At 43.8% G+C, this 22,512-nt stretch overlaps 1 protein-coding gene across 2 annotated transcripts in view; it reads left to right on the top strand.

Annotated features, from left to right (window-relative positions):
• The first annotated feature begins 3,285 nt into the window (after positions 1-3,285).
• The window catches only part of LOC138566940 (amino acid transporter heavy chain SLC3A2-like), a 440,795-nt gene continuing 421,568 nt past the window's right edge, over positions 3,286-22,512 (top strand). The window contains exon 1 of one of the 2 annotated variants that reach the window (XM_069644698.1): positions 3,286-3,583. The gene's annotated coding sequence lies outside the window, so the exon portion shown is untranslated. Of the gene's footprint in view, positions 3,751-22,512 lie in introns of both variants that reach the window. The other variant, XM_069644699.1, reaches the window with a different exon arrangement.

The raw sequence follows: 22,512 nt of genomic DNA on the forward strand, positions 1-22,512 counted from the left end.
TTATAATATATTCACGAAACCCCTTTTCGATATCCTAGACTATCTGGGTGTCACGTATACCAACTACGCGGACGACACCCAGATACTCTTTCCTATCACGGGTGACTACGAAATAGACAGCACGACCCTCAATGAAATATACTCCGTTATACAAGCATGGATGGCACACCATGGCTTGTGTCTTAATGACGATAAAACCGAGCTGATTATCTTGGGCACTCATGCCAAACTTAAAAACCTCAATCCTTCTTTCAAAGCATTTACCATAGATGGCAATCTCATCTCAGTCTCTAATAACACTAAAACTCTTGGTATTTACATCGATGCTACCTTATCCCTCTCTAAACAAACTAACGCAGTAGCGTCATCAGCTGCCTACACCTGCAAGCTTATCACTGCATGCAGACCATTCATCTCCGCGCCTAACTGTATCACTCTAGCGAGAGCTCTAGTCCACTCCAAAATAGACTACTGCAACGCCCTTTACTTGGGCACCAGCCATAAAAATATGAATAAACTACAAGTAGTCCAAAACAATGCAATCAGAGCTGCCCTGAACATCCCCAAAAAAGCACACATAGCTGAGACCAGACGTAACCTACGCTGGCTCCCTGTCAAGCACAGAATATCACTGAAAACGCTTGCCCTCACACACAAAGTCAGGGCTAACCTTGCTCCAGCATACCTCACTAACCACTTCACACCACACTCCACCTTGAGACCTCTTAGAGCAGCCCAAACTAACACCTTGACCATACCAAGATTTAAACTCCTCAACTCGGGTGGAGCTAGCTTCCCAGTACAAGCTTCCAAACTATGGAACACCATCCCCCCACATCTACGCGCAGAACCTTCATTCAACCGGTTCAAACATAGCACGAAGTGTTGGCTCCATAACACGGACTCCTGACAGCTTAACTTCTGCACATGCACTTGCTTATTATGCCAGTTCCTACCTGTAACCATTTTGGAACCGGGCCGACCGCATTGTTTTGATTGCACACTTATGTAACTGTAACCCTCCTGTAACTGTAACGTAACTCTGTTTAACTGCTCCCCTGTAACCAGCTCTACCTTACGCGCCCATATGCCCCAGGGCCTGGCTGCGCTTTATAAATAAACTAAATACAAATACAAATACAAATACAGGAGGGGTTTAATGTGGGATGTTCAGTCTCCACACTAAGGGCCCTTAGGTCAGCAATTCGGAAATTGGGGGAAACGGTTTGGGGGGGGGCAATATTCTGGAGATCCTGCCTTGGTGAATCAGCTGTCAAAGAATGTTTCCCTCTCTGGGCTGATGGTTGTGTCTGGGTTGCCCCTGGGACCTTCCACTTGTTTTAAAAGCCTTGCAGTCGGCTCCTTTTGTGCCCCTGGAAGAACACTGCTGACCCGGAAACTATTCCTAGTGGCTATCACTACTGCCAGAAGGCTCTGGGAATTCTGTGCCTTGACATGCAAGGCCCCCTATCTAGGGATTCAGGCAGATATCCCTTTTCTTAGACGTGACCCAGTCTTCCTTCCCAAGGTAGTCTCAAAATGTCACACGTCACAGGAGATTGCCATCCCTTCGTTCTTCTCTAACCCATCCTCCCCAGAGGAGTGTCAATGCAGTCAACTGGATCTATGAAGGGCAGTTCGGGTTTATCTGGAATGGCCAGGGGGCCTCTGGGAATCAGATAGCCTATTTGTGATGTTTGGAGGTGCCCGCCCAGGTTAGGAAGCCACAGTACCCAAAGTTAGTCATTAGCTTTGAGAAACTATCTCCATAGCATATGAGCCGACTGGATCCAGTTCTCCCCCTAAGGTTCATGGGGGCGGGGGTCGACCAGGGCAATGCCTGCTTCTTGGGCAGAGGCCAAAGGTGTATGTGACTAGGGCATTTGCTGAGCCACTATCTGGGCAGATCCAAACATATTGGTCAAGTACTAGCACCGACCTTTGTACAGACGGGGGCGGATGCTATTTGCGGGAATACATTGAGTTCACATCTCAATTTGGTGCATCATCAATACATCTGTGATGGGTGGTACGCATTTCATCTGTGGTCTGAGTCATTCTTTAGACCCATTCCTCACATCGAGTTGGTATACCTTACAAGTAAACTCTGGGGTGAGAAAGGGGACAGGGTGGTAAATCAGGGATTACTTACTGGTAATCTTAATTACTCCCCGTCCTGCTCTTCCTCATCACACTTAGGCCCGTCTCACCCACCTGACTTCATAGTGGCCAACATGATCCATTCCAATCTCTAGGTTCTTATCCAGTCCTGTTTTTTTTCTTTGCATTCTGGGACTTGTAGTCTAAGTTTGCTTATGGGAAAAGTGGAACAATAAGTCCCAGAATGCAAAGGCAGAACAAAACAGGACTGGATAAGCACCTACAGAATGGAATGGATCATGTTGGCAACTATGTGATTTGAAAGAAATATGCCAACAAGATAGTGAGGACTACCTGGAGCTTATCAAGATATTTGGGGAATGATACCGCCTGGAGGTGGAGGCTGGACAGAAAGCAAAGTATAGAAAGAGAACGGCTCCTGGATAGAGGTTGGTGACCTGACAAGTAAGTACTATGAAGAGGAAGTGCAGGACTAGGAGTCATGAAGATTACTGGTAAGTAATCCATTAATTTTTTTATGCGTTCAGAAAGGCAGAGCTCTCAAATTTACCAGCTCCATGTGTGAGAAATTCTGTTTTTTAATTTAAATTATGTGACTTGTAGGTTTGTCTTTTCTGTTTTAAAGTTACACTACAAATCCCACAATTCCAAGGAAAAAACTGGACTGGCTGTCTTTCTCACGCATGGAACTTGCAAATGTGAGCGCTGTGGGAAAACTAAAGGGCTGATGCCACCCTTATGTGTGTATATCTATTCAAGCCACTGCGTTAACGGAGATCCCAGTACCACACCACACTGCAGAGCAGAGAGCACACATATAGCTGCATTAAATGTCTACATTGAAAGCAAGATTGCAGGTCACAGAACCCAAGGGCACAATTTAGGATTGAATTCAGCCAGTCACAGGATCATAGCCAAGAGGACTCTTGTCTGCTGGGCACAAACACATTATCAATAGTAGTGATGCTACAAGTCCCAGAGTCTAAAACAGTGTTTGCTACAAAGCCTGGGGGGACTGGCAGAAGGAGACGACCTTGGAATGGAGGCAGTTAGTAGTTACGTTGCAAAACACACGTACGCTAACCTGAGTCTCGTCGGTGTGGTGTTTGAACACTGGGTGCAAGCACAGCACGTGCATATATGCCCCCCTCCCTTGAATAGCCCAAGGCCTGCTGTACTCCAGTCCGGCCTTTAAAGGTTCCCATAGGGGAGGTCGCACGAGGTCACGAGGCAGGGCCTGGGAGAAGTCTACGCCCCCGGGGAACGAGGCTTGTCTTTTGGACCCATGTGAAGCCCAGCCGCACACGCCCATGCACTTTAACCAGAGCTTCTCTGCTGCATCTGGACCCCCGTTTCAGGCACAAGTTTACAGACTGCACTCCACCGCCCTTCCGTTTGGCAGTTTCCAGCTGAGAACTCCGCGGAGGGGTTCCCCTGGCTGGCCTGTGACGGAGATAATAAGGTACCTGCATTACTTCAACTATTTTAGTTGTCCTGATCGCCCTTCCTCGGATTTTGTGATTTCTTCGGTGCGGGGATATTTTACTGTTGAGAAAAAGAGGGAGCGCGTGCTGGCTTGCAGCAGCTGAAACGGGCTGATTGAGAAGCTTCCAGGTTGTCTGAGCCCAGGTGAGTGATTTCGGGTAACTGCATATTGCTACATAACGACCCCCAGCCCTGTCGCTCGTTTAGCCAGTCCAGTCCTTTCAGCCACTAGCACGTTACGCCCTGGAACTTGTTTGTACCCCTTTTTTTTATTTTCCCAGTATGAGAAACGGCCCTCGGTATGTTGGCCAGAAACGCACGGCTGTGTGACGCATGGCACGGAACCGCCGCTCTCTGCTATTGTGTTAAACGTTGTTACTCGTGCAACTTATATTTCTGGTTGTTTGTGGGCTCCGCGCCATCACTATTAATATAGAGAACATATATCTTAGTGTGTGCAGTTGGATTGAGTAATGAAAACGATATTGACCAGGATGCAACGGCTGAAAAGCCAGGATAGGTTATACACTTGATGGAGGAACTGCTTCAGAGTGCTCTGATCGTTTACCAGAAATAATTGTCATGTTTCTTAATGCACGCATCCGCTTTTTCCCCAGTAACTACGTGTTCCAGCTCTCCAAGATTAATTGCAATGTCTGTGCCCCATAATGCAATGTGCCCCCTGCTGTCTGTAGTGCAATGATATAGCCCTGTCGCTGTGGCTCCCAGGCTGGCGCTTTCCTTACACGATCAGTTGTGATATGGTACTCACTGCTGTCCAACCCATCGTGTAATTAAAAACGTTCCAGGCGACTCCAAGTGGCTGAAGAATTCCATGTTCTGGTCCTGGACTTACCTTTATGACCTGGCCTTTTCAGTAGGTTCTACACATTGAACTGAAACTGCAACTTCCAGAATGCCATAGTTAGACGAAATCCCAGGGCTGTAAAAGTGATGGCCTGTCGGCATGCCATGTGTTTGGTAAGTGTGCTGTTGAGCTTATTCCTCGTGCCCCTGTGAACTTGGGGCTTCTCACTAATGATCCCTTGGGCAATTATCACTCGGACACAGGGATGACGTTTTCCAACGATCTACCTTTATTTTCCTGTTATGAAAGGCACAGATATCAATAATCAATGAAAAACCTCAATAAGCAGAGAAACTCAAAGCTGCACAAAGAAACCCAGCTGTATTATAATACAGTCAGCTGCTAGGGGGGCCTACAAAGGACATTCTCAAAATGGATATTATCATTATTTTAGTATTTGAGTGCTGACCTAGCTTTACAGAGGTATGCAACCGTACAGATGCATAACAAAGCACTTTTCAGAGGTAACAACTGAACAGATATACAGCATACAGCGGGCTGGGAGGGGTACAGGGAGGTGGGAAGGAGAGGGGTCGACCGCATCTAGCAAGTCAGGTGGCGCAGGGGTGGGGGGGGGGTTTCATGATGGCCTAGGTGTTGAGGAGGAAAGTTAGAAACAACAAGCTCTTAACCAGAATATACGTCATACTGATAGGAAACATATATTTCTCTATAGGTGGACTTTTTACTATTGGTCCTTTCACCTCCACAACAGTACATCCTACTACAAATGAGACAATGTATCCTTGTATACTATTGGCTGGCACTACTACAATAGTAGAGGAACATGATTTGATTGGCCAGTCATTCGTTCAAACGGCCTTGGAGATGGTTATGCTGTGCCAAGCAACATGTGGGGAAGGAGAAGTGGGAGAACCACTGTGATCTTGTGAAAGTAATACTACCAGCTCCTCCCCATGCTTGAGGTGCATCTACCATCCTGCTCGTGGCCTTGGGTGTCTCGTCTTGGTGTATGGATGTGCTAGGCAGGGATGTGGCAGGTACACTACCTAATTGGGCTTTGAATAAGTGACTATTGTTTCGGTCACGTGGTGAAGGACTGCAGTGCTAAAATCAATTCGACCATTTAAGTTTTCAGACTGTTCTATGTGCGCTTTCTTTCAGTGGCCATTTGGGGTGCTACATATTGTTTGTTGTGGGATCAATTGGCACAGTAGCTACCTGCACCTGGTGTGCTTCCTGAGCTGAACTCCCATCTGCGTTCTGACCTTGGTGCTGGGGGCTTTGTCTGCTCCATGAGGCCTGCAATTGTGAGTTAAGCAATTTCACATGTGGCTTCAGTATTTCAGAATTGAGGTCTTGCTGGGTCTGGTCTGTAATGGCCATATTTTTGGTTAATTCTCCGCCATTTTGTCCCCTTCATTCCTGGAATGTTAATGTTCTTCATGTCTATGTGCAAGTATTCTTCATGTATGCATGCTCTTCATGTTTAGGTGTGATTTGTGTGTGTTTGTTGCCATTTTAATTATTCCTTACCTGTATGTGTACTAACGCAACTACCCGCTCATGTCGCACCATCTATTCTACTCTGAACGGCCACTACATGGCTCTTAGTGTTTGATTAATGGCCTACTGCACCTTTCTCAGCGTGTACTTAAGTTTGTGATGAGGGATGGTGTGGCTGTTGGGGGCGTGGCCAATACTGGTGCAACTCTCCTCTCCATTACCACACTCCCCATCTGGTCAATTTATTGACCGTTCTTCTTTATTTTTCCATATCATATTTATTTTTGGGTATCCATATCTTACACACACCTCCTCAAGCTGCACCCTTTCTCTATGTATTCTTCTGGCACACATGTCATAAAGCAACACTCTCCATCTCCTTCACAATTGACCCAGTGTTCCATATCCTCTTCAGGGTTGAGAGGAGGTTCAAACATAGTGCCGGGGGGCCCTATCGTTTGTTCAATTAGGTGCATCTCATGTGGCTCATCTGTTTGGCTTTGTATGTGCACCACATTATCCTTACCCATTATTACTAATATGTGGTGATCTGCATCCTTTTTTCTAGCACTTTTACATTGGGACAGTATTCATTGCAAAATGCAGAGTCCTGTCCATACTAATACCAGGATTGCCAGTAACATTTTGAACGTGTAACCTAGCCAGGTAGGCACACCTACAATACAGCTATAAACGAGTCCTCATGCTCCACTTCACTGGTTTTCTTAACCATTTTTGAATGTATATTTTGGAGTGTCGTTATTGCCTCTGATAAGCTCCCATTCTCCTCATCGTGTGCAGGTGTGAATGTGCAGCAACTTGAGCTGATTATTTGCATACAAATCTCCCTCCATTGTAATGGAGGCTGAGGACATACCTGTTCTGGAGAGTCATTAATCTATTTGCTCTCAGCACCTTTCTAATCACATTGAACCCCTTTTCTGTGGCATTTATGGCCTACAGTAACTCCCATCTGGTTATGTGTAACCATTTGGTGTTTGCTACCATCGCTAAGCCTGGGATGAGAATGGTCGTGAAAAATGTAGATGCCTTGCTGAACAGCAACACCTATATGCACTTCAAGCCACATACTTTTATTGCAGTGGGTGTTGCATACTGGACTGCAAATGGGCCTTCAAATTGTGGCTTGTGCCACTTGCTTTCAAAGTTCTTTACATAAATCAGTTCACCTTGGAACCGGGACAAGGGGTGTATTACAGTATCCACATCTATTACTTTGTTGTCGTTTGCCTTTTCTTGCCCCGCCCTGCTGCACCTTATCTGTTGAGATACATTTAGTCATGGCAGTTAAAATAATCCTGCATTTCATAACCTAGCACTGTGCATCCAGTCTGGTACGCGTGAGAGGAGAAATGGTAAATGTGCATGAGTCTGCCTGTTACTATTTCATGGGTTGGGAAGTGGTGGTGGTCCGAACCTGGCTGATTGAGTAAGGTGAAAAGAGCCAGGGGAAGCTAGTACAACCAATTTGGTCTTTATACTAACTTTCTCTTTTGCAATGCATTCCTTGAAGATGCCATTTAGGCGTTACACAACACCGTTGGCTGGCAAACCATACAAAGCTTGTGCTGGATGTCGAGCAGGGATGCTTATTCAGAAAATAGCTTGTTTACAAAATGTGTTCCCTTGTCTGACAGCAGCACTTCGCACACTTCCCACTGGTGAAACACTTCACGGATGAGGAATTTAGCAGCTGACTTGGCATTGATGTGTGTACAGGGACGTGCTTCCATCCATCGTGAAAAGGGGCTCACCACCACTGTCAAATACTGGTATCCATTACAAATATGGTGCATATCAACATGGTTGATGTGTAAATGCCAAAATGGACATGTGGAGCAGGATATTGCTCCTCTCACTGTAAATTGCTGGCATGTGGCACAATGAATAAATCAACAACCTGCTCATTCAGGTTTGGGGCAGATCGGTGCTCTGAAACGTCTGCTGCTATGTATTCTCTTGTGGCATGTTTTGAGGAGTGCAACTGTTCTAAAGCTACTTGCTGTTATGCTTGAGCTAAAACATGGTGCTGGTGCGCAGTGCATTCTGGGGACACTCAGAGCCATAATGGATATTTATTCCATGCCTCAGTGAAAAGCTGTACTTCTAAACCTGGTATGCAGCCAGTCAAGGACATTCTGCTGGGAAAGCTGGTTTTATTATGTCTTGCTATGAGTTATGGAATTGTTTTCCGTGGTGTTTTAGAAGAAGAGGGAAGCTTTGCTCCTTGGGGTTACTGTCGGTTGACCGGCCGGCAATCAACAGTCACTCAGCAATGCCAAACGCTAATGTCAGAAGGTTCGAGAAATTGCTACCCCTTTTTGAGGAGGGGATATATGCGCAGCTATCGGGGAAAGTCGGGGGAAACCACAAAGACCTCAGTCGGAGGGGGTACTCCTGGGGGACTCCTTTTTCCGACCTTCTTGTGGGCTATTGTGCTCTCTGCCTGGCTGTTAACGGGGTCTTCCAGCCGCTTCTGGCGAGATGAGGGATTCAGTTACGCCCATGGTAATGTATTTTCTTTTGAATTCTCTGTCCTTTCTGTGATTTCTGTTTTATCACTTTTTGCTTCCAAGCTATGAATAAATAGCCGTATAAGTGCTCATTATTTCGCTAACTGCGCATCTGGTTGTGAGTTATTGCTTCGCCTACCTGCGTTCAAATTATTTTCTTGCTCTAAAAATGCACTGGTGATTGAATAATTGTCTGTGCACTCTTGGAGAGCAAAACACTTGCTGCCGCAACAGGTCACTGGCGGATCGTGAGCACCCCTGCTTTGTCCAAAGCTCCTGTTCTCTGTGTGTGCCCTAGTATTTCCATGAATTTATGTTAATGTTAATGCATTATAGCGCTTGATTATCTTCAATTGCAATATCTGTAATCTGGGGGGAAATATGCTGCACTTTTTGCATCTGTGTCTGCAGCTTCATTGCCATGCGAAAGTAAGTCTATGCCCCTGTTGTGGGCTGTGCGTTTCACCACGACGGGCGCCGGGGGATATTCCAACACATGTAACGGGATGTGTTGTACTGGTGTGCCATCTGTGCGCTGGAAGCCCCTCCTCCACCGTTACAGTCCTGGGTGCACGGTAGACATCACATAGGCAGGGTACGAGTATATTGTCACTACCTGGTCCTTGTGCTCAAATATCAATATCACTACTAACTCTGCTACCTGTGCAGAAATGTGTGCTGATAATCTGACAGTCGCCACTATTTCAAAATCATGCTCTGCTCATCACTGCTGCTCCTGAATGCCTAAATCCAATACTCTGATGATCGATGAACCATCAACATAGATCTCATCCCCCCCACCTCCCCCACCACCTCCTAGCTTTATTTCTTTTACTGGGGGTACATTGTCATATGTCTGTATATGTAGAACAGTCATGAACCCATTCCCCTCCCTCTACTGGTTCAGCTATAAACCTCACAGGATTCACAGTGGGACATCTAGTAATGTTTATTGATGGATTGGATAATCTATCATTGTGTCCAGCTGCTCGCTGTGTAGTGAGCGTGGACTTTGGTTTCTCATGGACATCAAATAGGGGGTGCTCCACATACAATTTAACTGCACAGCCCATCACTATTGCAGATGATTTCTCTATTGTAAAGTCTGCTGCAGCTAATGCTTGTTCACATGGGAAATTCCCTCTCATTACTGGATTTAAGATCCCTCTGTAATATGCCAGGGGTTTGTATTCCGTGTGTTGTGTGAGGACTGTTATCATCATGTATCCATTTGAGTGTGAAAATAGAAAACCTTCTTGCTTATAGTCTGGTATTCCTAACACGGAAGTTGGGCTTATCGCATCTTTCAGCGCCTCAAATACATTGTTCATCTTCTCTGTCCACATCATGGGTCTCTTCTCCTTGTGTGCTTCCTTTTTAAACCTTCCAAAAGAGGTTGAACATAGTGCTATAGTCTGATGCATATGCAACAATAGTTGCATAGCCCCACACATTGCTGTAATTCTTTCACTGTTACTGGACAGGGCATGCATGTAATTGCCTCTGCTTTTTCTGTGGTCACCCTCCTCACTTCCTTTTGATATTATCTGACCTGACCTAATACCACCTCTTCCCGACAATATTGCAGTTTGTTTTTGTTCACCTTATATCCTTTGTCCGCTAATACTGTCCATAGCATTATTGAGTCTGCCCTGCACTCTTCCTCCGTGGTGCTGCACACCCATAGATCATCAACGTACTGTATTATTGTACTGGATGTCTGTACATTTCCCAAGTGCATCTACAGGACTCTGTTAAAAACACTGGGGGACTTGCAGTACACCTGTGGGAGACTTGTGTGTTGGAGTCGGACCCCTCTGTATGTAAACGCTGTGAGATGCTAAGAATCTACATGTAATGGTTTGGGGGGGGGAAACGATTTTCAAAGCAATCACTGTAAAATGTTTAGCAGTGGGTGTATGTTACACAGAATTGTAGTTGGGTTGGGTATGACTGTAAACTGTATCTCCACAATATTATTTAAGGGACGTAGATCTTGTATGAACCTCCAAGACCCCCCCCTTTGCCTTTTTTCAGAGGGTACACCACTGTAATGCACAGGGATTCAGATGTGTTTATATATTTTGGGATCATACCTATCGCTTTGTGGTATTTTTCTTTTTTATTATGGTGGTATTTGGTGGTAGTTTATAATGAGTAGTTTGTTGGGGTATTTTTATGGTGGTGAGACTAATTCTAGAAAGTTGCCTAATAACTATTTTTACCAGGGTCACTAATGGCAAATGAATTACTGGACTTGATACACTCTGGATGGATGGCTTATGCCCTAAATGGCTTATGTCCCCCTCCTCGTGGTATTTTATGTACAATACCACAATACGCCCTTTTGGAGTTTCACAATTGTAAGGCATGCAAACTGGAACACTGCTATTTTTCTTTTTTATTATGGTGGTATTTGGTGGTAGTTTATAATGAGTAGTTTGTTGGGGTATTTTTATGGTGGTGAGACTAATTCTAGAAAGTTGCCTAATAACTATTTTTACCAGGGTCACTAATGGCAAATGAATTACTGGACTTGATACACTCTGGATGGATGGCTTATGCCCTAAATGGCTTATGTCCCCCTCCTCGTGGTATTTTATGTACAATACCACAATACGCCCTTTTGGAGTTTCACAATTGTAAGGCATGCAAACTGGAACACTGCACATTCATTCAATTCTCTAGCTAAACAGCTACTTTATTTTTAGATGGCTTTTGTTACACTTTTGTCTCTTTATGCATGTCAAATAAAAGATTGAACGCAGCAATCTGTAATGTTTTGTCTCTTTATTACAAAGTAAAAATATGTAAGTTACACAGGATAACAGCCACCCTTGCTCACATTATATTTAAGCAGTGTGAATGCATTTCATTACCTTGTCAGTGCCAAGTCTTTCCAACTGCCCTTGGCACATGGAACTTGGCAAGAGAAAATACACTTTTGAACAAGAAAGCAGAATGAAGTTTTCAAGGCATACGCAGGGTTACAAGCACGTTTTAAAACAGACATCCCTTAAAATGAAGTGACTTATTTCACTGACTAACTGACCAACAGTCATCCCAGCACATTCCTCACTTAGGCTGATATTTACCTAGAATATTGGCAAGCAATGTTTCTAAACCAGTTCAGCATGGAAATCCTCATCCCGTGGCTTGACCCAGGGTCGCTCAGATAAGAACTGCTTCAGCACTAGATAGCCTGCCAGCACCCTCTGTCTCCAGCCTGCTCACTTTTGCAGTTCCTGAAGATGTCTGAATAGCTACACCCACTCAAAGCCCTTTTTAATAGATCTCCCTGTCAATCATGGGAAATACTTCCCCTTGCAGATCATTCCAATGAAACAGCACAAGATTTTATTGTTGGAGAGCAAAAAGACAGAAGTCCCCATGGATTTCCTGCTTCATACAATGGCCTTTTTAGTAGAACGGATCTTCGCATTTTTCTTCTTACCACACAACTCAGCCTGCACGTTTACTTTCCCATTGGAAAAGAGCATCATGCATTTTCCAAATTTGCCTTCAGGTTATTTCCACACAGACTAATTTGCACTAAATGTTGTTAAGGGATTCAATTATGTTAACTGGGGTTGGATTAGGTTAGTATGTTAACTTATATTAGTATTATATTCAGTGCAGCTCGGTCATTTGAAATAACATGCAATTTTAAACATGTCCTCTGTGCATTAGCATTTATCTAATTATACCTGAGACATCAAGAAATTAGTCTTACCCCCTTTTGAGCCCCTATTGGACTACAACCCACGCTAACACGTGCATGCTAAAATGACAAGCTACATGCGCATGCTGAAATGTGGAGTCATATCGCTAAAATTCTGAGTTTCTACACTCGCTCCCTTTTTTTATTGCTGGGATATAACCCAAAATCACTGCAAGAAAATGTGCTTCTCCCAACTGATTCATTTCTCTCCCCATTACCATTAACACAAGTGTCCTCATTTTCATCTTACGGGTGAGAACAATCAACCATATCAAAATAATTGGCATTTGGGCTGCCAAAATCACCAAACCTCTTTCCACCCAGAACCCCAATCGAACATCTGCCTCTGTCATTTCCACCCAGAACCCCAATCGAACATCTGCCTCTGTCATGCCTAAACTACTGACAGTAATGTTCTCTTTGGGTTCATTCTAATCATATGTACAGTTTTATGTTCGAGTAAGAATTGAATATCTGGATCAATAGGAAATGCATTATTCTGAATGAAATCGATGTTCTCTACCGTCCCCTCCCACAAATCACCATCAGCATGAAACTGGGTCAATCCACCCACCGACGCCACTGTATCTTTAGGGATAGATATGTAGAACACCCTATGCTGCAACTGTTTCACAATAAAAGATCCATGGTTAAAGGAATGGTTCCCTACGGGCCGGCCATGTGTTTTTTAAGCCTAAGTCGCTCGATTTTAGAAAAATTTCCTATGGACGTTACCCGAGTTTTCATCCATTAAACACACGCGAAAACAGGTACCAGGGCGCTGCCATTTTGTGATAATCCTATCACTTGCCCCATCGCCCTGGCTGACCTGCTTTTGCGGCAGTAAATCATATCCCTGCCTCTGAGCCTGTCATCAGCAGACGCATACTGCCCATTTCACAACGCCAAAGCATGTCTTGTGTCAACAATCGCTGCGCTTCAGCTAATGACGTGCCGCCATGGAAATGGCAAGACGCCTCTTTCCTCAATAAGTATAAACAGACCGTTTCACAACACACAGCAGCAAATTTTCTGTGTTACTTTGAGTATTCCGTGACTCGTTTCTGTGCTCTGGTCAGCTACCTTTGCCGCTTGTAGCCCGTGTGAACACCTGTACCATCTCTATAAATTATTTTAGTTTGTTTACCACACAATGGCTACAATAATGCCCTACATGTACGAGCCCAAGTATACCGAGGAGGAACTACTGGAAAGGGAAACATGCGAAAAAGATGGGGCTTCGGACGGCAGTTGGCAGGACAAATCAACGGTGGAAGACACTGGACCTAGTCGCATGGATGGTGTTTCCACCTGGTGCACATGCAATCAGTGCGAGCTAATGAGCTAATGCCAACCGAGGAGAACTGCTGCTGCTGTGAAAACTCGGGATGCGTGGCCTACATTTCGGAAGGCGAGCTATGACCGCAATGCATCACCGAGCTCTCAGACTTCAGGGCAGTCTGCCTCACACGGTCCGTGTTGAGGATAATGATGGTGCTTATGCACGAACTTCGCGCAACTGTTCGTCCTCGTAATCTGAGTAAGTATATGCCACTACTATTTCATGGTTGTCTCCTATATCTACAGTGTCTAGATAGCATTTGTCCGAGCAGAATGCCATTAGTTACAAGAATTGTCATTGACAACAATAGTCATTGACAACAAACATTTAATCAATTTATCTTGGTCATTTAAAAACAGTTTGTATCATTATTTTTCACAGGTGGTACCGGCTGGTGGCCTATCGTTCCTTTACATGGTGGCTTCACAGGAGGCTTGGACACCGCGTTCGAAGAGTAATACCCGCCTGTGCCATGCGTGCCATAAGAGAAACTTTCCAGAGTGACAGCGGTCAGTACAGGGGATTTTCCCTCGCTGTGCTGCAACCTGACCTGTACAATGTGTAAAGTTTAGTATTTTTGTGACACGGTTGTTTTGATTATTTTTTTTTTTTTTAATGAATCAAGTGTGTCTCCATTCAGCAGTCTTCCTGTGCCTTGTCTGCATTCACCGGCCCATCCATCCATCCACCTCCCTCCCCTATCAAAGGTGAAGTATAACTATATAAAGTATTAAAGTGGTTAGTTTAAAAAAAAAAAAAAAAAAGTCCATAACAACAAGTCCAGTGGATGCGCGCTGCCATGGGGGGGGGGGGGGGCGGCTGTCAGGGGCGCGAACGGCCAAGGTGCCAAACAGCATGTACACTTCAAAAGGTATCCCACGTCAAGGGCCCATCGCTCACATGGCCTCCTCAGACTCCATGTCTCCAGGCAGGGCTCCCCCCTTGAAGCAGACCGCCCCCCTGCAATCCACATAAGTGTGTCTCCATTCAGCAGTCTTCCTGTGCCTTATCTGCACACCCCAGGCCCATCCATCCCACCCCCCTCTATCAAAGGCGGTTCGCGCCAGTGGATGCGCGCTTCCATGGGGGGCTGTCAGGGGCGTGAACGGCCAAGGTGCCAAACAGCATGTACACTTCAAAAGGTATCCCATGCCAAGGGCCCATCGCTCACATGGCCTCCTCAGACCCCGTGTCTCCAGCCAGGACCCCCCCGCCCCCCAGCAAACCACATAATACCACGACATACACACGTCATTCATTCACAAATGCACCCCTGTTTGTAATACTTTATAAACCACTTGATATGTCTCACGAGAACATCTTTGTGCTTTGCAAGTCAACTCCCGAATGTGCTACCTGAGAACCACTGAGATCTATGCTAATTTGCTCGTCATTGTGCTATCCGTGAACTTCTGTGACCGCTTTGAGCAAACTCGTCAGTGTGCTACCTGTGGCCATCAACCTGTTCTCCTGCAACATACTGCTCTGCTTGCTGAATCCAACTGTTAGTTGGTCAAAGTAAGGCCACGTATCCTAGTCATATTTCGTTGATTTTTACATTTCTATCTATTTGCGAGTAGAGTACTCAATAGTGCTATGTTCATTGGTCTCATTGATATTGACTTGAGTTTCCATTGTTATGCTATCAATAGATCTATTTATTTTCATCTGTGTCAATTGTCATCGAATTGCATCCTTCGGGGGTCCAGTCTATAATGTAAGCATGTTTCCTTCTCGTGCAAGACAGAACATCCAAGGGACGGGTCACATGTTCAGAGTTTAGTCACATCATTTATACATTTCTGCAAATACTAAGCCGCACATGATGAACTGGTATAGTTCCTGCGACCAAAACAAACCTTGCATTGAACATTGTATGGTTCATTTACTTTTGTATCACATTTTTATTCATCAAGATTGTATAATAATGTCGATATTTACTTTTCAGAATTTTCAACAATGCCTGCCTGTTCGATTAGCGCTTGCCCTTCGAAGACCCATGCTAAATCTGAAGGCACTACAACGCATGTATTCCCGAAACTGTTGATCGAATAAGAGAATGGGTCGGACATTGCGGATATCCACTGGATGAGCTGTAAAGTAGAGTCCAACAGGTCTTGGAGGACAAGAGGGGTGATCGATACCGCATCTGCAGCCGGCACTTTTCCTCGAACATGTAGACAACATCTTGGGTAACAAAGAAGAATAAACGGCGAACGACACAAATTGCTCGCGAACGCTATTCCCACTCTATTTGTCCACATACCGCCACTGGTGAGTGAAGTGTCCGGATTTAGCTTTAGGCCTTGCGGTAGTGTGTAGGTAGCCGAATGGATTCATTGATATTTTAGGTGTTGTGTCCCTTGTAATACTTTGACATTGATATGAGTGTATAGCTTTTTGAATAATGACATTTATCAATATATTCTTTTTCAATTTCATAACCCACAAACGAAATCTATATATGGGCACAGGGAACTGTGCTATAATGCGCATTTTCATTAGCATTACTCAAGTATTCTGTCTCCTTACATGGCAATTTTTAATATTGGCATTTCATTAATCAATTTACCTTTACAACTGCTTGACTATCCCTTGAATCTGAAGCAAGAACATTGTGACGTGCTCGCAGTTATCAACCACTTCTAGCGCGTATCAGGTAATCTTACTTGGCTATTCCGCTACAGACTTGTTTTATGCATGTTAAGTAATATTTCTAATGTATCGTTTAATTATTGTACTGAATGTTTGGTTAGTGCTTTCCAATTGATATACACCTTAGTTATCGTCCACTGGTGTTTGTTTTCAGTTATAATTAGTGTTATCCATAGTAATGCAAGTACTGTCTTTCAGGGAGATGCTGAAGCGTCCACCACATTGACAACATCCCTAGATGTTCTTCAGTAGCACGAGGTATGGATACTGACGGCTCCATCGAACTAGATCATCAGAGCTGGAATACTTGTTGTTTTATTGTTCTACACAATGTTTCATTTGTGGTTAGCCATTGATATGTACCTGTGCGGTCTACCCCAAGCGTGTTATGTTTCAATATTGTAATCCTTACTAATGCAAGTACTATGTTTCAGGCAGTTGATGGAGACGTCAACCCCTACACTTGATGCAGAGCCTGACATTCAAGTAATTCCAGGGGAAGTGGAAGCAGGACCTTGCGTATACGAATCGGCGCAACAGCTTTCGGAAGTGCGCACTACATTTACAACATCCCTACATATTCTTCCGCAGCACGAGGTATGGATACTGACAGCTCCATCGAGCGTCGTCATATAACGTGATTCCATTTGCTATACTTTCTTCCCTATTAACTCAAGTACTGTGTTTCGGGGAGATGACAGAGCTTCCTCTACAATTACAACATCCCTTGTAGGTGATGCAGATGTAAAGAAATCGGAGAAATAAGTCGATGAAATCTGATCATATTTAGATATTCCTTGATTCTTTTAGACAATGCATCATTTGTGGTTCTCTTTATATGTACCTGTGCCGTCGACCCCAAGTGTGTTATGTTTCCAATATTGAAAACCATACTACTGCAAGTACTGTGTTTCAGGGAGTTGCTGATGCCTCCTCTCCAATACAACCATTCATGGCAGTCCATGCTGAGCCAGAGGTATGGATACTGACAGTTCCATCGAACTAGAACACCAGAGCTCGAATACTTGTCGTTTGATTGTTCTACACAATGTTTAATTCGTGTTTAGCTATTGAGATGCACCTGTGTGTTCGCCCTCACGTGTGTTTTGTTTTCGATATTGTGATACATAGTAATGAAAGTACTATGTTTCAGGGAGTCGATGGAGCGTCATTCCGTGCTGTCTGCGGATCCAGAAAATATAGTCGTTGCAGCGCAAGAGGAAGGGAAGACATGCGGAAACGAATCGGAGCAACAGCGTTCAGATGTTGAAGTTCAAGTCAAGAAAGTTGCAAAGAAAAGAAACAAAAATAAGGTTAGTTACAAACAGTTCATAATTTTAGGAATTGTTTTGTGTTGGGGACTGTTATGTTTTTTTTCCTGTCAATTGTACTATACTTTATATTGTATTTAAAATGAACATCCCTTTTCCAATCTGTCCTCTAGTTACACGTGGGTGTACGATCTATACATACACAGACAGTGAAGCAAATGAGAGATGTTGCTTGCCAGACCATTTACACTATGGAGGAACTATTAATTCAGACACGGCATGTTGAAACTCGAGATGCTCATGTGCAATGTCCAGAACATGAATTGAATGTGTCTGGAGAATCCAGTAAAGTTTTATTGGACCATTGCTACAGTTCGACCGCACCACCAAAAGAAGATGATACTGAATGTATTGAAGATAGCTCTGAAACAGTTGCAAATCAATTCACACATTCTACACCCGCCAAATAAATGCCACCCAAAAAGCTGTCGACATTGTTGTGTTCTCCCATCAATGCTGAAGTAACAGATGTTGAAATGATAGAGAATGAACCAGATGCAGCACCCAACGACGCATCAGAACTTGATATCGGCTATATTTCTTTCAAATTTGTTGATATGTCCTCAACGGCACAGTCCGAAGCAACTTTCACGCAGTAATGAAAGAGGGCAAATACATAGTATTCGACAGTTGTTTGATGGATATTATAAGTATGCCGAAATGTGGGCATTCAGTTGGAGGGGAAGTATGTGGGGAGCCATTGATTCATGTGACTCGTCAAAAACAAGGCAGTAACGTCAAAATACATGCCGCCTGTAGATTAAATCATGCGTTCACATGGTCTGCACAACCGATGTTGGGGAAGCTGCCAGCAGGCAATCTACTGTGTGCAGCTGCCTTACTTTTTAGTGGGTCCAGTTTTAGAAAGTTAGTCTTTCTTTCAGTTTGTGGAACTCCATTTCATTTCTAAACGCAGTACTACAAATACCAACATGATTTGTTTCCGGCCATTAGTGATGCTTGGAAAATTGAACTATTGTCTCTAGCGAGTACATTCGAAGGGAAGTGATTCAGGCTAGCCGGCGATGGACAGTGCGACAGCGAGTGATTTTCTGCCAAGTACTGCACCTACCACTTTCAGGACATGGATAGTAAGCAAATTGTGAGTTTGGTGGTCGTGCAGGTGTCCCAATGTAAATCCTCAGTGGCCATGGAGAAACTAGGATTTATAAAATCATTGCAATATCTACAATCAAGGGGAATGCACATCGACCTCATAGCCACGGACAGACACGTTTCAATTGCCAAGACAATGAGAGAGCAGTTCCCACATATTAAACATCAATTTGACGCACTGCATCTTGCTAAATCAATCAATAAGAAAATCTCGGCTGCAGGGGGAAAAAAGGTTTTGAAAGTATTTCACAGTGGTCCCAGTCTATCGGCAACCATCTTTGGTGGAGCTCCAAAACTTGTGAAGGGTCAGTGTAAATCCTACTTGAAAAATGGCGGTCACTGATGCACCACTGTACCAACGTTCACCGCTGGACAGAAAACCAACATTTCCACCAATGTGAACATGGCCCTTTGTCCACAGAGGGAGGCACGGAAGAAGAAGTGGTTGATTGCATCTTCACCTACACACAAAGCCATTGAGAAGATTTTTTTCGATAAAACTCTCAAGAGATTTGAGGGGACTGACAGAATTCTGTCACACAGGAGAATTGGAGGTGTTCCACAATATGTGCCTAAAGTACAGGCCAAAGCGATTGCATTTGGGCATACAGGGCATGAAACATAGGACTCTACTAGCGGTCTTGGCCCACAACGAGAATGTGGGCCGTGAACAGTCTAGGACTACAGGAAATGCTACACTACGACCTTTGGAAAAAGAAGTAAGAAATGGGTGGTGAAACCAGTATATGAGGAAATGGAGTTCGACATTGTTAAAGGCCTTATTGTTAGTGTACTAGAGAAGCACAGATATGGAATTTGGAGCATTTCTGTGCAGAGCACTGATGCATTGCCACCAAACATTGCCACTGTGCCATGTCCACCCAAAGCAGAGCTTGTTGAGAAGTTCAAATACCGGTTTAAATAAATCATTGTAATCTGATTGTCTTTTTGAAAATAATGTTTTTGTACAGTGTGCATACAAAGAATGCTAACCCTAAACCCTCCATTCACCATCCTGGGTGGCGAACCACATGGGTGTCATCTTTGACTTCTCTCTATTCACCTCATATCGCTGACCTTGTGAATGTGTATGTATATATTTTTGTTGCTGTAACTTAGTTTTGCAATCTCATGTAAATGCTGCGCACTGTTAACAGAGGGGAAGCTTGCGTATTGCAAATAATAAAACAAATAAACAATAAATATCACTTTCAACTCAACTCCTCGGGTACTTTATACTTTCCCTGACCTTCCCCCAAAAAGTCAATGTCTCCATAGTTATGGTTCTCTAGGGCTGCATAGCTCGCGGACAACGAGGACAAAATTGGGGGCCTTTGAACGCGCCAAGCGAGGCATTGCAGATGGGAGAGAAGCCAGTTCGCATTTGCACATTGAGGCCTAGTACAAAGATGGAGTCGAACATTCATGTGCTCACAGATGGCTTTACACGGGATGTTGCAAAGTAAGAATGTGCACTCATGCAGAGTGAAGGTCAGCGGCTTTGATTTTTTTGCTTGCGGGCTGAAGAGGCCCGCGAATCGCACTGGCAGTATAAGGTTCTATTGTTTTTTGACCTTGAGAGGCAGGGACCATGCCGAAAGGACTTCATTTGAAGGAGGGGGGCAATGACGTAAGCCGATGAGGCTGAAAATTCTGAAACTAGACCGAGTTTCATGTTGGTTCAGTATATGGAAAATCGTTGGCACGAACACAGTGGGATTTACGGACGCATTACGCAGAGATACAATGGAAATGGAAAATATAATGTAAGTAACTCTTTAGATGCTTTTATACATGAATGAATACAAATTACATTATTTGTGGGATCGTCTTTCTACCGGGCACATGGGCATGCATGTGCCCATTCGACACGCATGTAGACAGTCGTTTCTCAGTGGTTCAATGGTATAAAAAATCATTAGTTTGTGTGTTTCCCTCGATTATTTCGTTAGTTTTCGCATTGCTTTTAGAGCCGAACATACTCCATTGCACTATCCTCGCAAGCAAATAGTTTCAGCTCGCCCGTGATAAATAAAATGAATAATAGTAATAAAGATTGGCTGGTGAGACTAATTTCAATTTTTATGTTTTCTAAACAGGTACATCCTACCATACTGCGACTGCCACCTATTCCAGACCCCGGCCGATAGCTTCTTCAATCGCCAGCTGCAGCTTCTTGTAAACAACTGCTCTACATTGACTGTTTTATGGGACGATCGCCAAGGGCCCATATGCCCTTACGCAGTACGAGCGGCTAGAAGCAGCATATCGACCTTTACGGTGGCCTAGTGCCTAGTTGATGGAACAGCCTTGCGGTTCACTGTGCGTCCAAAGTGCTTCTTTTAACGAAAACCAACACCCTGTGTACCATAAAGGAACAGCGCGTGACTCACGATAAACTTTTCCGGATTTGTGGATCGAGAGAAAAGAAAAACAATTCCATTCCGATTTTTAATATGCCAATCGCTGAATATTCTCTAAACATATGTCAAATAAATGTACTTAATGTACCATATTGCTGTTTGATTTTAAAGTACAGTTTCATATTCCGAATTGTGGCGCGCTGTGTTGTGAGTTGATCTGTGTTGGTTTCCGGGTTCTGTCTGAAGTCGTGTAGAAGACGACTGGGCACGTTTGCCTACGCAGCACAGTAACGTCACGGAGAGAAGCGGGGAATATGAATGTTTTGATAATGTCAGGCTCAGGGGCGGGGGATATGATTTAGTGCCGCAAAAGCAGGTCAGCCAGGGTGATGGGGCAAGTGATAGGATTATCACAAAATGGCAGGGCCCTGGTGCCTGTTTTCGCGTGCGTTTAATGGACGAAAACTCGGGTAAGGTCTATAGGAAATTTTTCTAAAATCGAGCGACTTAGGCTTAAAACACATGGCCGACCCGTAGGGACAATAACATTTTTTGACCGAACCATTGATTTAAGGTGAGTAATTGTATAATTTGCCATTGAAGTACTCACTAACCATCTATTCTTAATTAATCTAGCATGGGCCAACTTTTCAACTTCTGTATTACTTATAATCACCCCCCCCCCTCTTAGACACTCCAGGGTCTGACTTCAGTCCAAAAACCACATCTGCTGCATCAGGTACAAATGGCTTGCCTGGACGTATATAATTCTTCTCCTTGAAATTCACACAGGTATCTAACTTCAGGATTAGATAGCATTTCAAACATGGGAACCTGATGTCTATCATCTCTGGAGTTACAATCCTAACATATGTATTATCTTGCCAAAAACCTACATTATTTACCAACATAGTGTGATATATCAACTCCGGGGCAATAAACGGAATGCATAGTAGGAAACCTATTTTGATTCTCTCCATATTAATGTATAATGGTATTGCACTTCCCATTTCAACTGCAATTTTTCTCTTGGATCATCTCCACCTCTTTGTGTGATCTGTGCCATCATTTGACGTATCGTATCACATAACAAAAAGTACAGAGGTATATGGCCTTGAATAAACTGAGATACTGCATTTTGAACTTCCCGTAAATATTTTGTCAACCTCCTTTCAATTGGAGTTACCACATTTAAAATGGTATACAGTCTTTATACTGAATATTTTTTATTGAATTAGTTTTATATCGACAACCTTTACCTTGAAAAATGTTATATCTAATGTATTTAGGGTGGGATAAAGGCTTACATTTTTTTGGTGAAATGGTCGGTTGGGTTTTTAGTGGTGGGAAATTGGGGGGTTTGGTTGGGGGACTGCTACCAACAAAAAAAAAAATGTGCATTCAATGTAAAAGTTTAAATATATAGGCATTCGATATACATTTATTCGGTATAAAGACATGTAACCATTTAAAATATAATGTAGCAGTTTATCATGTTTAACAATGACA

Source organism: Ambystoma mexicanum, chromosome 2p (assembly GCF_040938575.1).
Source record: "Ambystoma mexicanum isolate Mex_15411 chromosome 2p, UKY_AmexF1_1, whole genome shotgun sequence".
NCBI classification, from domain to species: Eukaryota; Metazoa; Chordata; class Amphibia; order Caudata; family Ambystomatidae; genus Ambystoma; species Ambystoma mexicanum.